Source organism: Venturia canescens, chromosome 6 (assembly GCF_019457755.1).
Source record: "Venturia canescens isolate UGA chromosome 6, ASM1945775v1, whole genome shotgun sequence".
NCBI lineage: Eukaryota > Metazoa > Arthropoda > Insecta > Hymenoptera > Ichneumonidae > Venturia > Venturia canescens.
Genome location: NC_057426.1, coordinates 13680690 through 13699226, shown reverse-complemented (window position 1 = coordinate 13699226; position 18537 = coordinate 13680690). Strand labels below are relative to the sequence as shown.

At 40.7% G+C, this 18537-nt stretch overlaps 1 protein-coding gene across 8 annotated transcripts in view; it reads right to left on the bottom strand.

Annotated features, from left to right (window-relative positions):
• Positions 1–18537, bottom strand: part of sbb (scribbler) — a 133675-nt gene that overhangs the window by 76737 nt on the left and 38401 nt on the right. For 2 of the 8 annotated variants that reach the window (XM_043422263.1, XM_043422271.1), the window contains exon 1: positions 14618–15666. The exons of 2 other annotated variants lie outside the window; for them this stretch is intronic. The gene's annotated coding sequence lies outside the window, so the exon portion shown is untranslated. Of the gene's footprint in view, positions 1–4027; positions 4569–4611; positions 4632–4785; positions 5400–14617; positions 15667–18537 lie in introns of those variants that run through there. 4 more of the 8 variants (XM_043422266.1, XM_043422268.1, XM_043422265.1 and 1 more) reach the window with 4 other exon arrangements.

Here is an 18537-nt window from a genome sequence, read left to right as displayed (position 1 = left end):
ATTCAACTCGTTGATGTAGCGTTTCAACAATGCACGATTTTCGTTCGTTCATCGTTTTCGAATTTTTATTTTGCTTTCAATAAATTCTCAATTTCAGGAAAAAAAAATATTACAAATTCACATTCAATAACGCTGAAGTTTGCAACGTTTGAGTCCAACGAAATGGTGTAAAAAACCCTCCAATAATTCCAATTTACAATTCGTAGTTTTTCAACCTGCACACACCGATACCTCGTGAAATAAAAAAAATGGGTGAATTAAAAATTTTGACTTTTCGTTCATTTCGTTGGACTCCGGCGTTGCAACTTCAGCGTCGTTACATTCATGAAAAAACTCACGAGTTTTCCAACTAAATTCATTGAAATGAATGAAACTCGATCATGAATGGCAAATATGTTTTCGACCGAATATACGCTGTTGGTGGAAATGACACCAGTCATTGATATGGCCTTAGGAAGATAAAAGCTTGTTGTAGAAGCGAGTGTTTTCAAATTTTTTTTAAATCCCGATATATTTCATTTCTTTTTCGTTGGTATAAATAATGAATAAAAAGGGAAGTGACGGCAGCACGCGATAAAAAAGTGCACGTGTATTGAATTGATAGATGAAAGGAGAAAATTGTATAGTAGAATTACACGATAAAAAGTTGGCCACAAAAATAGATAGGGGACGAGAGTGAGAGCGTTATCAGCGAGCTGTTGGGCACTCCATTTCATATCAACATCGCGTCGGATTCGTAATACCTCGACGTTTCTGTATGGAACTTTGTTGTTGGAAATTGCTTCGACTTTTCCAACATAAACTTTTCCCTGAGAGTTGAAAATTAAACAAATTAATTTCGTCTTAAGCCATTCCCCATTCGTTATCTCTCATTTCTCATTCACAACTCGTCTTTGCTTTCGTCCTCCCGGTAAGCTTATGAAAAAGATGATCCAACAGCCAGATAATTGAATGCGCAATTAAAGTGCTTTCGTACAAAAATAATGACGAAAATTCCTTCCAATTTCATTTTGGACGTAAACTCCGTTCTGAACGATAATTCGAGTCGCAAATATCATAAACGAGCTCGTGCCGTTTCGAAATACTGAATACGTAGACGAGAAAAAATTTCTTCAAATCATGAGTCATCTTTATCGTCGCCGATTCATCATAAATTTTATAATTTGTCTTGAAATCGAACGTTTTTTTTTATAATACTATTTCCTGAGTCGTGATTCTCCAGGCATAAGGATGCGGCGAGGGAATAAAAAGAATAATTACATTTTTTTATCCACAAACAGTCAACGAGATACTTTTTTCGGTACAAAGCTATGGGAAAACGTTAAAAATTCACGACGCTGAAGTTCGCAACGTTGGAGTTCAACGAAATGAACGAAAAAAAGATTAATAATTCATTATTTTTTTATTTCACGAATTATTGATGCGGCTTGAAATATGACGAATTGGAAATTCGGCAGGGAAGAAAATTGGAGATTTACTGGAATTATTTGAGTTTTTGTAGACCATTTCGTTGGACTCCAACGTTGGAAACTTCAGCGCCATAAAAATTCGTGTTTTTAAAATTCTCTATCTTTAGAATATCCAGCCTGTTCAGAGAGCTTTGAATATTGGGATTCTCAATTGTACAAAAATACACTGCGCAACGATTTCATCGACCGCAGTCGAATTTGGGGAAAACAACCGAAACTCACTTCTTCGAAATTTCTCCCAAAATGCAAGCTTTAATACACGGAGAGAAAGTTCCGGTAAAAATGACTATGGTGCCATAGGAGCAGGTCTCTGTATCGTAATATTTATCAATTCTTACGAACACACGCATAATAATTTTCTGTCAAGCGAGAATTCGACGAAAATACGGTGCTTCGAATACAAAGGAAGCTAATGAACCCTCTTGAGCCTTTGCAATGTGTAACGTGGATATTCGTACAAGGGCTATTGAATTTTGCTGCGTAGCATAGTGAATTTCCAAACACTTTGGCAGATCGGCGATTCGACGTTTGAATCGTATTGAAAATTACAACTAAAAATTGCATTAATAATCGCCTACTTCACAGTTCATCATCGAGTGAAGAAAAAAATTTTACAATGTTTCCTCGTTGAACTGCGTAGGAAAAGAATTTACATTTTTGTCAGGGCAAAAAACACTAGATTCGGAATTGACACGAAAATTACAGTGTTTTTGGTAAACACCTTAAAAATGGGCGACACAGAACTGTGGTGTCATAATAATTCTTGAAATTTTGTTCTCTCGCCGTGTAAGAAATACGTATTAGGAAGCGTTTACCGGAAACGCATTCAGGTCTCCCCCTCAAATCGAATACTCGTGTTTCCATTCAGTATTCAACGGAGCTTAGGGTCTAGGGGTCATTAAGAGGCGAAGCAAGAAAAGGATTTGAAAAGAACAAGAAAGCGAGAATAAAATGAAAAGAAAACGAGAATAAATGTCGAAGAAAGAGATAAAAGAATGACAGAACAAAATGGCAGGAAAAAAATGTGTAAATACGGAAAAAAGGATAAAACGCTATTCCAAAAGAAAAGGGGAAAGGAAAGAAGGAGGGAGCGAGAGAGCAAGCTTCGTATTTGTAGGAAATAAATCACTCGATTCGACTAACGCACCGATACGCTTACCGGGGTCGTTACGCGGTTAATAACGTTCGGACTCGATACCAACAAGGTTTATCGTCTCACACACACACACGCGCGCGCCGAATCGCCAAAAGGAAAAGGAAAAAACGTGTATGCGCGGAGCCCTTCTGTGGACAATGCCGATAAGTATGTGTGCGAGAGCGTTAAAGGGTAAACGCACACGGCAATAGAAAAATCACAGATTGTGTGTGTCGAGTTGGTGTGCGTGGTCTGGCGATAGGCGCAGGAGCGCGGAAGCATCGATCCGAGAGAACACCGGGAGCGGAGAGCAGTTCTCGAGAACTCAACGTACAAAAACCACGCCAACTGATAAAAAACTTATTGGTTATTCGTCAATTTACTCGAGTTATTCAGAACTCGAGAACAGAACAATAAGGTGTACGAACAAAATTTCAGACTTTTTTCCCTAGAGATTTTTCGACCGGCTCCCAGACATAATTTTAGTTCGTTATTTGCCGATTACTTGACAGCACACAGAAATGCAATTTGTAAATGAATTTTTGGGCTCTAATAAACTGCAACCCTCCGGTATAAAACTGTTCCAAGTCGATATTAACAATGCATGAGTCTGCATGGAATTATCATTAAAAATAATTCAATCAACGACGCTGAAGTTTGCAACGTTGGAGTTCAACGAAATGAACGAAAAAAAGATTAATAATTCATTATTTTTTTATTTCACGAATTATTGATGCGGCTTGAAATATGACGAATTGGAAATTCAGCAGGGAACAAAATTGGAGATTTACTGGAATTATTTGAGAGTTTTTTTAGACCATTTCGTTGGACTCCAACGTTGGAAACTTCAGCGTCATATTCAATCAACGTTCTGCCCATATGCACACGAGAGTGAATGAAAATGACAATGAATTCGTAAAAGTTTCCAAAATTTACTATTTCACCAACGTACGAATTTATTAGTAAAAACCAAAATTTAAACCTCAAAAAATGTTTGCCCCCTAATCGTGTCGTTATTTTTTAAATCCAACGAATGATATGAAATATCGTTAAAATCTCTCGTCCAGCTGCGGATCAGAAAAAATATCATCAACACGATATTCTGCGAGTGTTTGCAATGAACGAAAAAGCAGCGAAAGAGGATGGGGAATGCATAGAAAAGCTACAATTTATGCCTCGTTTGTCGTAATATTTGGAAGAACCTATGAGCATCACTCAAGTGTCATATTCCACATATAAATCTCCACAAACTAAGATCTATCTGAGCCCTAGAATGGTTTTTCTCCTTGCGAATGTCAGCGCTAATGCGTCCATTCGCATCCGCGCACTTAATGCCAAATAGTTGAAATACCTCAGTTTATCTCGTCCCCTCTTTTCCATATTACAAGCTTTATATCGCGTCTACTGACTCGTATAAACTTACACACGTGTGCAGCAGCTATGAAGAGAAGTATACATGTGTGTATATAAATGTATATAGGGAAATATAGTATTGGTAAGCAGCAGCGGGGCACACACCGTATCCTTTGTCCCACGCGGTAATCCAATTTCACGGCTCGAGACGGTGGCGACGATGGCGGAGGAAAGAGGGAGTAGAGCGGAGCGGAGGGGAGGGGGGAAGGGTAGCGAGCGCTCGTTGAGAGACTCGGAGAACTCGGGAGGGCAAAGACAACGAGCATGTGAAAAAAAAATATTGACTGTCGCGATTTGTGCTCCCTTTCGATTTTTCGTAAATTTATCTCATTTGATTTTTAGAATTTCGCGTCACCAGCACGAGGGAGACGCGTAACTCGCGCAAGCATTTTGACTCCGACGACAGGAATCCGCACGGAGACTGTTATGAATTACGGCAACATTTGTTGTTCAGTATTTCTCTGTATTATTCTGGAATTCACATTTCTTGAGTTTATTTAGGAAAATGTGGCAGAGGGAGGGAGAGGGGCACGAGGAGAGGACGCTAACGCTGAATTGAGAAAAGATGGGGTTTCGTTCTCCCATGCAACTCACATACGCACAGCACCAAACACACGTACGTGTAGATATTTCATATGTATATGAGACACGAGCACAACGTTGCACGAGCGTTCCTCGACGGAAACACGCTCTCACACTAAAGCCGGGCTTCCAGCTGCACGAGGGACTTTACCAGGTCGAGAAAGCAACAAAAAAAGTGAAACATACACACGAAACTCTTCCTGGCGTGTGTAGGTTCGTGTGTTGCGTGTTTTAAACATAGAAACTCACTCCAAGGCACTGTATCACATGTAAACGTAGGTACACAAACACAATTTTCATTTTTATCCTTTTTTCGTAATTAAAAGATAACAACGAGTGGAAAGAAGCACAGTAACGAGCCGAATAACTCTGATTAATCCTTATGCTCGTCAGGTCAATGGAAACGGAGCAAAAAGCTTTTGCTCCCGAGAAAACTGTACGCGCCCATGAATTTCGTTTTGTCAATGCTTTTTTTCTCCCTTTTTTACACAATTTCATTTGATAAATCGAATCGGCGAAATGTTGTTACGAAACCGATGATGTTTCTTTTCTTTTTCTTTTTGCTTTTTTTTTTCAGTTATTCGAACCTTCTCCGCACACGATGGAAAGGAACGAAACGGGAAAAAAATACGCGTCGCCGGTTTGAGCGCTTGGCGCTTACTGAAGCATCGCTCTCTCCTTCCCCCACCGCGCTTCCCTCGCCTCCCGGCTATCGAGACTCCGGGGTTTCAGACTGCCTGTGTATATTTTCCACAGAACCGCGCGCGCAGTGGCGTAGAATCGTAGGGATTGTACATAAACCACATTCTGAAGTAACGAATCTGAAAATTCCTCATTCATTTCCTATTAAAGTTATTACTTCGAATATTTATTGTCAATCACTTTAAAGCATGGTCAATTATCATGAATTATTTCAACAGGCTTTGCTCAACGATGGCGGCTTCTATATACGACTTGAAAATTCGATTTGCTTCTCTTTTCATTCCCCCTTCCATTCGTAATAATTAAGAAAAATTGACGTCCTCAACTCGACGAAGCGAAGGATCACAGTTTAATATTAAATTACGGAAAAAGCGAAAAATTCGTTTTTAATCACATCCATTATTTTAAATAGATTCTAAATGCTTCGACAGTTATAAATTTATTGCATTAATACGCTTTTTCAGATATACTTTCGTACAACTTTTGATAAAGTACTAAATCAGCTCGTTGGAGTGGAAAATAATCGAGGTGCACAGTGCTCGACTAGAATTCATTGAAATTTTCAATGACCATACAATTTCCTCAATCCAAGAGCCCGGCTAATTGAACAGGAGCGGATTTAATTTGTTCGTTCACCGAGCCAATAGCGGGCTTGTTGCACGAGCGAATATGCCATGAAATGAAAAATAACAAAATAAATTATTTCCTTTTTAATCGTTATTTCTATTTAAAGAAAATGAGTAATCGACGTCTCCTGAAAATCCCGAAAGCCCACACACGATAATCAAAGCAAACGTAAATATTTTTCCGCCATCTCGTAATGGCATTTATTCAGTGGTAACGCGCATCAAAGCGCACGATTATTTTTCTCCTTTAATCTTTATTTATACAATATCTGCAACAAAAACCAAGGTAATTGGCCTGACGTGAGAAGGAAGGTGCAATTAGTTGGAAATCCGAACAAAGTCTTCTTCTCACGCGAGTAAACATTGTTTTTTTTATTTGTGTCATCATTTCTCTCTCTTTTTTTCTTATTCGTCAGACGTTTCTCTTGTGTAAACGAAATATTATTCAATTTGAGTATTTTGTGAGCTTATCGCGATAACGCTCGAACTCTGAGATAAACGCGCGTATACGAAGGGTACAGAGAAAGAGACAGAGACCGCCGAGTCAATTCACGAACCAACACAAACGGATACGCGCGCGCGCGCAGTCACACACATTTTTCGATTACGCGACGAAAAGAGAGACGAGTCGCCTCTACAAAGCAAATGCTTCGAGTCTCGCTCGAGTTGACGACTAATTGTCTGACCTTAAGCGGATATATAAACGCATTATATATACCTCTACACGATTCTGTATGTTAAATTCAGTGTTAATACGCGTTTGTAACGCATATGTATGGACTTGTATGCGTAAAAATGTATGTAAATGGACACAGGAACGCGTTGAATCGGAAAAGTATGTGTGAATGTATGCTTATATATAAATGTATAGTACGAAACGAAACTGAGGATATTTCTCATGCATTCTGCCACCACACGAGGCCGCCGTCGTCGTCGTCGTCGTCGTCGTCGTCGATGTTCTCTCTCTCTCTCTCTCTCTCTCTCTCTCTCTCTCTCTCTCTCTCTCTCTCTCTCTCTCCCGTCTCTCGTATTTGCTCGTTGCGTGAAGCTGCTTCCGGCCACAGCCGAGTGACACGTAGCAAGAATAGTCGGACGGCACGTGATTCAGACATTAAGTGCATGCAGCAACGACGAATCGGCCTCTCTTATTCTCTCTCCGTCTTTCCTCAGCGCTCATTCCTATAACACGCTGTCCCCGCGCCTCTTCGCCAATCACCCTCGAACATATACCAACGTATAATTTCGTCTTCATGAATATAAAACACGAGATCGGAGATCGAATAATCTCTGGTGAAACAATTCACGCCACTCTTCCTCAACGACGAGTCAACCGGGGAGTCGAGAATTTGTACAGCGGGACGAACGACGCGTTTCTCGAGCGGTGCTTCCCTCCTCGTTATCGATTAAGAAGCGATCCCTCAAACTCGCCTCTCGCTTCTTACGCTTCATCTCTGCTCAAAGTTTTTTCTTTGCACAACCGAGTTTTAGACTTTGACTCACCGCTTGCTGGCGTGTCGCGGACGCTCGAATTTACAGTCAAAATCGCATGTTTTGTAAACACGGATTTTTTTTTTCAAGCCGATTGGATTTACGTAGATAAGCACGCGGAGGAAGAGAATTTTGGAGAAAATATTTGTCGATTCTGGGCGAACGAACGTCAAATGAATTATGACGCTGAAGTTTCCAACGTTGGAGTCCAACGAAACGATCGAAAAAACTCTCCAATAATTCCAGTAATTCTCCTATTTTGTTCCCTGCCAAATTTGCATTTCGTAGTTTTTCAAGCTGCACCAACGATTCGTGAAATAAAAAATTGGCGAATTAAAAACGTTTTTTTCGTTCATTTCGTTGGACTCCAACGTTGGAAACTTCAGCGTCGTAAATGAATTAACTGAAGATTTTTGATCGGTTTTACTTGTTGTTTGGATTAATAATATTTAGGCGAACTGCGTATTGTATTCGAATGTTCATATTTTCGTATAAATTTTCATTAACAAGGAAACGATTTACGTCAGATCGTAAAAGAGCTTCGATGACATACAAGTTGGGTTGTGTTGTGAATGACAATGGAATCGGCATTGGCCCGAATTTCACCGAACGTGCGCTCGCTGCTTTGTGGACTCTCGAACGTTCCGAAACGACAATTATGTACAGCATATGCGAGCCAAAAGTTTCGGAGCATTGCACCTGGACTATTCGTGAAAAGGGCGATTACTCGAACGCATGAAATAACGGAATGCAAAAGAATAAGAGAGGGGGTGCGACGAGAGAACTTATTATTTTGAAAGCGAGTAGACAAAGTTCGAATTGAATCAGAATTTTCACGTTTCGAAACTCAAATATTCGGATATTTCGAAACAGCGTTTCAGGCAGTACGATTCTTCGGTGACGTAATTGAACGACTCAAGCTCGAATTGCTTTTCTCGAACGCTCAAATGTACACGAAATTCCCAATAATTGACTGTTCAAGAAATAGTTTAAAAAAAGGAAAATTTATTGAAATTCTATTGAATGAAAAATAGAATTCAATCTGATTTATTGATTTGGGGAAACGTTTTTTTCTGAACAGTCGAACGATGTATTACTCAAATGGTAGTTCGATCGCAGGAATTTTGTACGTCAATTAAAGAGTGATTGTGAAACGTTTTGAAGAAACCAGCGGGAAAAAGAATTACGACGCTGAAGTTTTATGGCATTTGTAATTCACCAATTTTCGATTTCACGAGTCATTGGTGTAGACTGAAAAACTACGAATAGCACATTGGAGAATTATTGGAATTAGTGGAGAGATTTTTTCTATATCATTTCGTTGGACTGCAACGTGGCAAACTTCAGCGTCATAAAGAATTAGTATTCCGCGCTTTGAATTAATCAGAAAAATCCCTCTTTTATCGAACGTCAATTTATTCATAGAATACTAATTACACGTTTGACTGCTCGTCAATCTTGTTTGATCGCGAGGCGATATCAAACTTTTTCCTCGCGTCATATCGGCACGCTCGGAATAATAGTTCACCTTACATTTTTTCTTATTTGAAGTGTAAACCTATCTATTTCAGACGTGTCACTCGATGGAAAAATACGACCCGAAAATCTCTCAAAATATCGCCAGTTGACGCAACGATGAAAAAAAAACTTCTATTACGATATTCGAAGGCAAAAACATGTTTTTCGAGCCTCCCCAATTTCCTCAAGTCAAAACACGATCCCATTAAAATATGCATCAACGATAGTGTCAACCGGCCATGTATTCCGCGAAAACAAAGCGTAAAAGCTCAAAGTCTTGATGAAAAACATAGCAAAGCGCAAACCAAAATGGCGAATCGACCTTTCGTATACAAAAACGAAAAAACCATCGCACAAAGAGGCGACCATTTCATAACGAAATGTACGAAAATTAAATTCCGAGGTTACGTTAAAAAAAATAGTTTTTTGATCGTAGGATGCGATAGGGGGCGCTGTACCAGAACGATGAATTATCGACTCCCCGGATCCATTCATATCTGCACACATATTTATTTGTATAGGAAAAAGTTGAACTCTTGAAAGGGAGGAAGAAAAAAATGTATGGCACATTAGTACGAGGGGAGGGATCGTAAGGGTGAAGAACTTGAGCCAAGTGGAATTAAAGAGGGGTGAGAAAATAGGGGCCAGGCACATACCGGTAACGCGTTCGCTCTCTTTCGTACATATTCCATCTGCTCTTCTCGACAAATCATTATATATACCATCATTACGTTCAATATACATGTCGACGCTTAGTTATGACGATAATAGTGAGATGAACGATCGGAAAATTTGACTTGCCTCTGTCGTGCAGGCCCGTTGCTATATCGAACGACGCTGAAGTTTGGCAACGTTGGAATTCAACGAAATGAACGAAAAAAATATGTATAATTCATTATTTTTTTATTTCACGAATTATTAATGCGGCTTGAAAAATGACGAGTTGGAAATTCGGCAGGGAAGAAAATTGGAGATTTACTGGAATTATTTGAGAGTTTTGTTTAGACCATTTCGTTGGACTCCAACGTTGGAAACTTCAGCGTCATTATATCGACGAGTTTACTCAAACGTAACTTATTTACGATGTTGAAGTTTACGACGTTGGAGTCCAACGGAATGATGCGAAAAAATTCTCCAACAATTTCGGTAATTCTACAATTTTGTTTCTCACCGAATTCGCAATTTGTAGTGTTTTTCAATCTACACGCCAATGATTTCGTGAAATAAAACATTAGTGAATAACTAAATTCGTTGCATTTATATTGTACTTATGAGTGCACTTACATTGTCTTTGAAAAATAACAATCCCCGTTCCCAAAAAATTGGCACAAATTTTGGTGAAGCTGCAGATATTGAAGGATGACGATTAATTGAGAGAGCTCGAGGCGAAAATGTTGCTTCGATCACAGCAGGCTTATGTTTCTTTTACTTTCTGGGTGAGAACTTTAATAAATATTTTTTCGAACAAAAAAATTATTCGTACAGTGCGAGCGACAAAAGTATTCGTTCGTCGCTCACTATGTAAAGAACGACGATTCGGTAAGAAGACGCGAGCGAATTCAACAGTTTTGAACAATAAAAAGTGTGGAACGTCATGACGCTGAAGTTTGCAACGTCGCTTAGTCCAACGAAAGTGATTTATAAAAACTCAGCAATAATTCCAATGATTCTCCAATTCTGTAACCTGCCTAAGTTGCAATTTGTATAGTTTTTCACTCCACATCACAATGATTCGTGAAATAAAAAATTGGTCAACTACAAATGTTTCGTCTCCAACATCGCGTGGAACGACGACTTTTTTCTCCGAGGTTTTTAGAGGGTTCGACGTAAAATTAAAATTTCCATCCAAGCAGGGCGACGGAGGTATCAAAACGAGAGAAAAAGAAACTCCGAGGACTTCGAAAAACCCATCCTCGTGGCGTTTCGTATTGCAACTTTGCACAAACGCGTACGAAGCACCCACGACGCCACACGCAGTTAAAGATTCTGACGAAACTTTAGCAGGCGCTGCTGCCGCTGTATCGGCACACAGAGACGCCACCGCGCACGAACTCTCTCACACCGAAACGTCGAGAGCTTCACACTCCACTTTTGGTAAATAGCTCTCAGAGATTCTGTGCGTTCAGCAAAGAAACTTGTGAAAAGAGGAAAAAGTGAGGATAAAAAAATGAAACGAATGAAAAAATGAGAGAGAATATCGGAGGTAAATTTTTCATGTGTAGAATCCGCTGACGTAAGCTTACTGTCGACCACAATACGTTAGCAGTGATGTCGCAGATGTTGATAACGCGATTGATCCTATTACCGTCTTCTCTTCTTCATAATACCGACATCCATAAATTTATACAGACATTTTTGTCACCTCGATTTACATGACAGTTAACAGGTGTGCATGGCAAAACTTTGTTTCACGACATCATCTATTTACGTTTCCTTCATTCTCATACAACGATGAATTCCAAAATTCAGGCGTCTTCGTGAAAAAGACATCGATTCTGGATCTTGAAAAAATACTTTATTCTCGATGAAAAATAAATATTTGTGATGATTGATAAACCATTCGGTTTCATCTCCAATTTTCGTAGATCGTGAACGACGTTGAAGTCTGCAACATTGGAGTCCAACGAAAATAACATTTGCAATTGACCAAAATTTTACTTCACGAAGCATCGGTGTAGATTGATAAACAACGAATTGCAAATTCGACAGGGAACGAAATTGGAGAATTATTGGAATTATTGGAGAGCTTTTTTACATCATTTCGTTGGACTCCAACGCTGCAAATTTCATGATCGTGACGCATTTTCTTTCAAAATGAATGATTTTTTTTACAATTAAGATTGATGACGCTGAACTTTCCAACGTTGGACTCCAACGAAATGGTCTAAACAAAACTCTCAAATAATTCCAGTAAACCTCCAATTTTATTCCCTGCCGAATTTCCAATTCGTCATTTTTCAAGCCGCATCAATAATTCGTGAAATAAAAAAATAATGAATTATAAATATTTTTTTCGTTCATTTCGTTGAACTCCAACGTTGCAAACTTCAGCGTCGTTAAGATTGACAAAGAAATCGAGTTACAGATTTATCGCAATACGCGTTATTAGTACAAACAAATATGATAATGGTGGATTTGAGCACTATCCTCGGAGGCTTTTTCGTCAAGGAAGGTCGTCGTACCACTACGATAAAGACCCTGAGCGAGCAGAGTCCATTTCTCTTGAGGCCTCCGAGGCCATACCACCACCATTACGAGGTCGTACTTTCCAAAGCCTGCGGTCTCGTCTCTCGCATGACCAAAGAAACTAAAGAAGATAGTAATCGACGAGTCTAAAAATCCGTTATAAAAAACGCGAAAAGGAGGAGAGATACACGAAGATTTTTATCGTAAACATAATTGAGTGAGCGAATGGTTTTTTCGTTAGAATTTTTTATTTTGTTTTTGATCAACGATGATACGAACGGAGTGTCGACGAATGAGGAATAAATATAAACAGTTCAGTTTACTTCTGCGTATGAAAATATTCCAATGAATATGACTGCAGGTAAGGCGAAAAGATCGTGGAATTGATGGTTTCCTTTTCCCGAATCGCCGACGCCGAAAACTCGACGTAATATATACTTGAACCGTAAGAATTCGTTGAATTCTCCAAATTTCATGAGACCCTCGTGAAAAATAAGTCACGAATAAAGTATACGAACGTCCGGTGGGACACGCGCCGAGAGTTTTGCACGTGTATCCGAGGCAAAGATAATTGCCGGGGGAGGGAGGGAGAGGTGGGGGGGCGAGCGAGCGAGCGAAAACGAGAATCGCTTATTCGGTAGGTCTCTCGTGTTTCTGGTACTTTGCCAAGCATCGAAGAAGCCCGAACGAGCAGCGCGCCCGAGAAGGGTGAGAAGGTGGATAAGGTTCGCAGAGCAGGCGAATGTAAGACTTTATACCGGTTAAAGACACCCAAAGAGACGAATAAATCGTAAATACCTCTTGTGTTCGCTAAAGAATTCCGTTAAATAGATACTTCCTCAAAAGCATTTTACTTTCTCGCACAATTCATCGACGTACACCAACGAAAATCAGAGTTATCAAAACTTCGATTACCATAATTGTCAAAGCGATAAAAACCAAAGTAAAAGCATGAATTTTCCCACGAATCATCAACAAAAAACCCTCTTAAAGCCCTAAACCGCTTCAAAGCAAAAATTACGACTCGAGTGTACCCGAACCGAAAGCTGTACAATATATCGGTGAAAAATAAAAAGCCCTCTAAAAAGTCCGGTGAAGTTACACACGTGTCCCTGCGTGCGAGTTTGTGCGAGCGAGCTGGCGAATATGTGCTCCGTCTTTCTCGCTCTCTTTCGAGGGAAGCCAAAAGGAGCGTGTTACATATCCTTTGTCCGCGTGTGGTTTGTAATCCGCTGTGGTTTTTCGTTCTCGTTTATTCATACTTCGATATACGTGCACACTGACGCGAATATACATTTAAATGCGTGTATATTCTCGCGGGTAAGAATGTCGGTGTGTGCGTGCGTGTCCATTTATACGGCGATGCGAAGAAAGCGTGGGGGGGGACCGTGGATAAGAAAGAGGCGAGTGAGCATCGCACTTTGGTCGTATCTGTGTGTATAAATATTCTCCGATGTGTACTTCTTCAACACACATATGCATATTTGTGACCGCATGTGTACGCGTGTATGGATGAAGGAGAGTGAGCGCGTGCGCGTGCGCGAGCGCATATGCGCAACGATTCCTCGAGGCTCTCGCTCTCGGCTTCTCCTCTCTCGTCGTATCTCGTGTCGCTTTTGCTTCGTCCCAGGCATGCTGGCCGTTGCTCGCCTCCGGATATCGAGACTCGAGAGGAAAGAGAATAAAGAAGAAAAGAACGAATGAACGAATGAACGAAAGAGACAAGGACGAAGAAACGGCTCACGGAAACGTGCTCGCTGCGCGTCTTCGCTCGGAGTCGAAAAGACGGAGAGATAGAAACGGGAGAGCGAGAGCGAGAGAGAGAGAGAGAGAGAGAGCAAGGGAGGAGGGAGGTTGTACCTCTGCCATCTCATCGGCGGCGGAGCCACCAAACGCATCAAGAATAAAAGAAAATGAGCGAGGGAGATATATTGCCACCGGGGAAAAAAAGAGGAGGGAAAAAATACGAGGGAAGATATAAACCGTAAAAAATTTCAGTCCGTTGATCGACTCGCGCAGTATTTTTGTTTTTCATGATTTTTTTCATCTTCGTCAAAATCCATTTCCTGCAATCGTTTCCTCGAATATTCTAAACAATCTTCCATCTTTCAGGCTGTTGTGTATCAGTTATCTTGTTTTTTTATTTATTTTTTTATTTATTTTTTTTTTCGTTTGGTCAACCCGTTTTATGCGAATCTCGGAATATTTTGGGCGCTTACTACTGAAACAGCAAACCTGTAAAAAAATACGCTGAAAGAGAGAGGAGCACCGGTATATCGAGAAAAAAAAACTCGTAATTCCCCAACGAAAACATGGACCACCGCCAACATAAAAAACATAAAATTCCATCACTTTTAAATCAATCAGCATTAATATAATTCGACACACATTGACGTTTCTGACCAATAACGAGAAGCTCTAAAAATAAGCGGACAATAAAACCCATAGAAATAAAAAAGGGAATAAAATGAATACGAAAATCAATAGCCATAAATCACCTTGACGCGAGTGTCGATCATTCTTCATGAAAATGAATCACGCCGGCGAATCCTCCATATTAGCATATCGGAGTAAAATATAGCATCTGCCCGGAGCTGCGCCCGAGTCGTAATTTCTTTATTGGTATAACTTTTTTTGTTCTCCCTTATTCTCGTTATTGTGATTATTATGATTATTTTAATCCTGTTATCTCAGCGGGGTGTGAGTGACTCTCGTGGCGTCGTAATCAATCGCACTTTACGAAACAATACACACTGTTATATGTGTGTGTGTGCGTGCGCGCGCGCGCGCGCGTATATTCACAGATGCACTGAACGCACGCACGTACGTAAAACTGACACAAGACACAGGTAAGATCCACGGGCGCACTCTCGCGAGGAATAGTGGCCAAGAGACACGCTTGGCATCACTCACCACGTTATTACGTATTTATGTGCACTCGTACATGTATATGTAATAACTTTTTTATTCATCGATAGATAAAAATATGTTTAAAACACCGAGGAATGATCTCCTTTTTAATTTCCACTGGTCGTTCGCATCGATACGCCTCTTCGCACTCTTCGCGAGCGTTGACAATAAACGAAACAAATTCGAAAAGAGATACAGGAGAATAAAAGTGAAGAAAACGAATAGATATTCATTCCTATCGAAGCAAAGTAGTATCACAAAGCGAAGAGGAGTTAAAAGCGATCTATATATCCATGGGCTGACCGCGCCAACGATTGACCACGCACCACAGACGAGGCACGACAAAAAAAGGAAAAGACCGGAGCCGAGCGGGGGGCAGGAGGGGGTCGAAGAGTTCCGAGGTAGTTGCTCGCGTAAATTAATTCGCACTCACTCCCGTCGATAATGCAGAGCTCCGTGTCGCCGATAAATCAAATAAAAAAAGCAGGCAGCAGTACGCACGCACACTCGGCATTCACATTATTCGTTTCTCTTGTACGGGGGAGGAGGGGAGAAGAGGGTGGACGTTTTTTTTTTACACACGAAAACGTCGCGTCGCAAAAACGTTGTCGTCGCCAAGCCGCCCAACAGGCCGACCGCTTGGCGTTTACTGAAGCAGCTCCATAGTATGTACTCCATTCCTCTCGCATTTTCCCTCTCCCCGCCGCTCGCTGCCGCCGCTGCTCCCCTTCCTCGACGGCGCTCCAACGCCCGGCGCTGCCCGCTTCGTCTCTTCTCTCTCGCTCTTTCTCTCTGCTCTCGTGTATACAGAACCGTGAGGAGCCAGTGGCGTGAAAATCAATGGCTCGGCAAACTCCAACGAGGAAATTTCGCTTACTCAAAGATACGTCGACGTCTCGTGGCCTCTAATCCGTCAACAAACACCTCCAATCCAGACACAAATTTCGTGTTTCCATTATGCGTTTGTTCTTTCGATTCCAGACGTTTTTTCTCTCCCCCCGCCCCTCTCATCCGTTTCTCGACCTTTTTCATCTCACTGGCGCAAACTTTCGACCGGAACTCTTCTCCTCTTTGCGCGTGGAGATCGCGCAATGTCTTCGACTCAATGTTTTGACGTGGCTCCAGTCACGATTTCGGCTTGGAATCAGAGCCGTCTCGTTTGAGGCAAATTAGTGAAAAAGAGAACGCGAATTCAGACGTGCAAGTTAAATCCTCGGCGTTTACGCGTCCACGGCATTCTACGCCAGTGACGACGAGCTATATCCTTTCTCCCTCTCCCGCTCTCTCTCTCTTTCTTTCGCAGCTATAAGTACAAACGTCTACAGATATAGAAGTGCATGTGCAGCACGAACTCGGCTACCCCAGGATTCTACCTGCTCTTCACTCTGCTTGCTGGTAGTCGCTGTACTCGTCGATGTGAACACACAACACAGACACGCGATGAGAAGGAGACAGGGAGATGGAAAAACGGAGCGAATGAGGGAGAGAGAAATACCAGCGATACTTGGTCTGACACGTTGCATCTTTGTCTCGTCTATTGGCTTTATTGTGTAGCTTTCATCTCTGTCTTCATCCTTTCTCGTCTATCTTTGTTCTCTTCCTTCTCTGCTTCTTCGTTTCTTTCAGTGCTGTTTTTCTGTCCTTTTTCTCTGCTTTTTTCATCACTGTTTCTCTAATACTCTTCTCTCCCCACTTTTTTCCTTCTCTTTCTCTTCGTTCTTTCTCTCCCTGTGTGTGTACATTGCTTTTTCCATCTTTTTTCTTTCCCTCTGTCTCTCATTCATTTTCCACGTCTATACATAATGCATCGTCTCTCTCTCTCTCTCTTCTTCTACTCCCTCGTATCGTAGCCTCCTTCCTTTTCTCACACTCATACGCGGATGCATCGGGAACGAAGTGAGAAAAGAAGAGAGCTCGCGAGGGGGACGAAGAGGGAGGGAGAGGAGCCGAAATTTTCTTGTGTTTTCCTTCTCACTTTTTCTCTCGCTCTCCAAAAGCTTTCCTCTCTTACACTCTATCATACGTTTTCTACTTTTCTCGCCTTGCACATTGCCCGCACAACTGGCGATCCACCCCTTCCGGGAGGGAGAGAGAGAGAGAGAGCGTGCGCAGCATACGAACTCCCGGTTACGCTTTTCTTCCTTTTTTTTTACATTTTTCCTTCCTCTTTACTATTTTCTTTTTTCCAGTTCCATGCCAGAGCTGGACTCTCTACTTTGGCTTTTCCCACCCTTTAAAACCCGTGTGTAATGCTCCCTCCCCTGGACGTAAAACCCCGTAGGAAAATTAGATCACGGAAATATGACGAGACAGATACGCACCGATACAGCCACTTTGTAAAGAAAGTTTCGTAGCGCTCGTCAAAAAAGAAGGGAGCCAAAACACATTCTTGTAATCCTGCCATAATGTTTTCATCCCCATCGCTTTTTTCGTCTCCTCCATTCGCTTTATTGATTAGCAACGACGTTAGGTTTACTGGAATAAAATACTGTTTGGGTGAAAAAAAATGCTGGAAATTGAAATTTGCAAATTGCTTCCTGGAGGAAGCTTTGAGCATCGCGCATCTTGACCATCTTGAGGAAATTTCAATTTCCAGCATTTTTTTTTTATACAAGGAAATAATGTATTTTCTCTACCTTCTTTTACGAACTTTAATTTATCTCTTTGTTTGAATCCATTAAAAAAAAACTGAATGACGAGCCATCAAAAAAAAACAGTTTGCAACTTTCAATTTTCATCGTTTTTCTATTTACACTGAAAATAAATAATTCCGACAACTTTGCTGGACAGTATAGAGAAAGTACAGACTTTTATACACGATATGTTAGAAAATTTCCAAAAATTAAAGCGGTTAGACGATTTTTTAAAAAGCTCATATTTTCGTAAAATTCAAAATGTCATAAAATTTAAACCGCTCAACCGATATTCCCCAAATTCAATACCAACCTTCCTATTATGATAGTCTATTTATAAAAAAAAAAAAAAATTATTAATAAATCTCTAAATTTTCGAAAGTTAGAGCGTCGACACCATTTTTATGAAAATTTCAAAACGTCGTCAGATTCGTATTTCTTTTCAAATTCTGATAAAATTATCAGAGAATGAAACGCTTGTATAGATTAACATCTGTGCAAAACGGTAGCCCTGTATCTCAAACCGTTTCATCGTCACAATAGGCTTCCTATGTGAGGCAGCAAAAAACAGGATTTTTTCGAACAACCAAAGTCCCGTATACATTATTTCGATGAATTAATGTCAAGCTTTATTGCGATAAGCTGGAAAAAAATTGTTGACGAGTAACATGAAAATCTAGAAGAAAAAACGGCCTGACACTTCTGATTTTTATCAATGACGACGATCGCACGACCTCCGATCGAGTCGAGTTACGTTTTTTTAAAAGCTCCATCTAGCTCTTCCGCACTGTGAATTTATCGCTCGAAGATTGCGAATCGCCGAGAAATAATTGCTAACGATATACTTTTGCATTCCATTTACCGTGTCCTCGTTA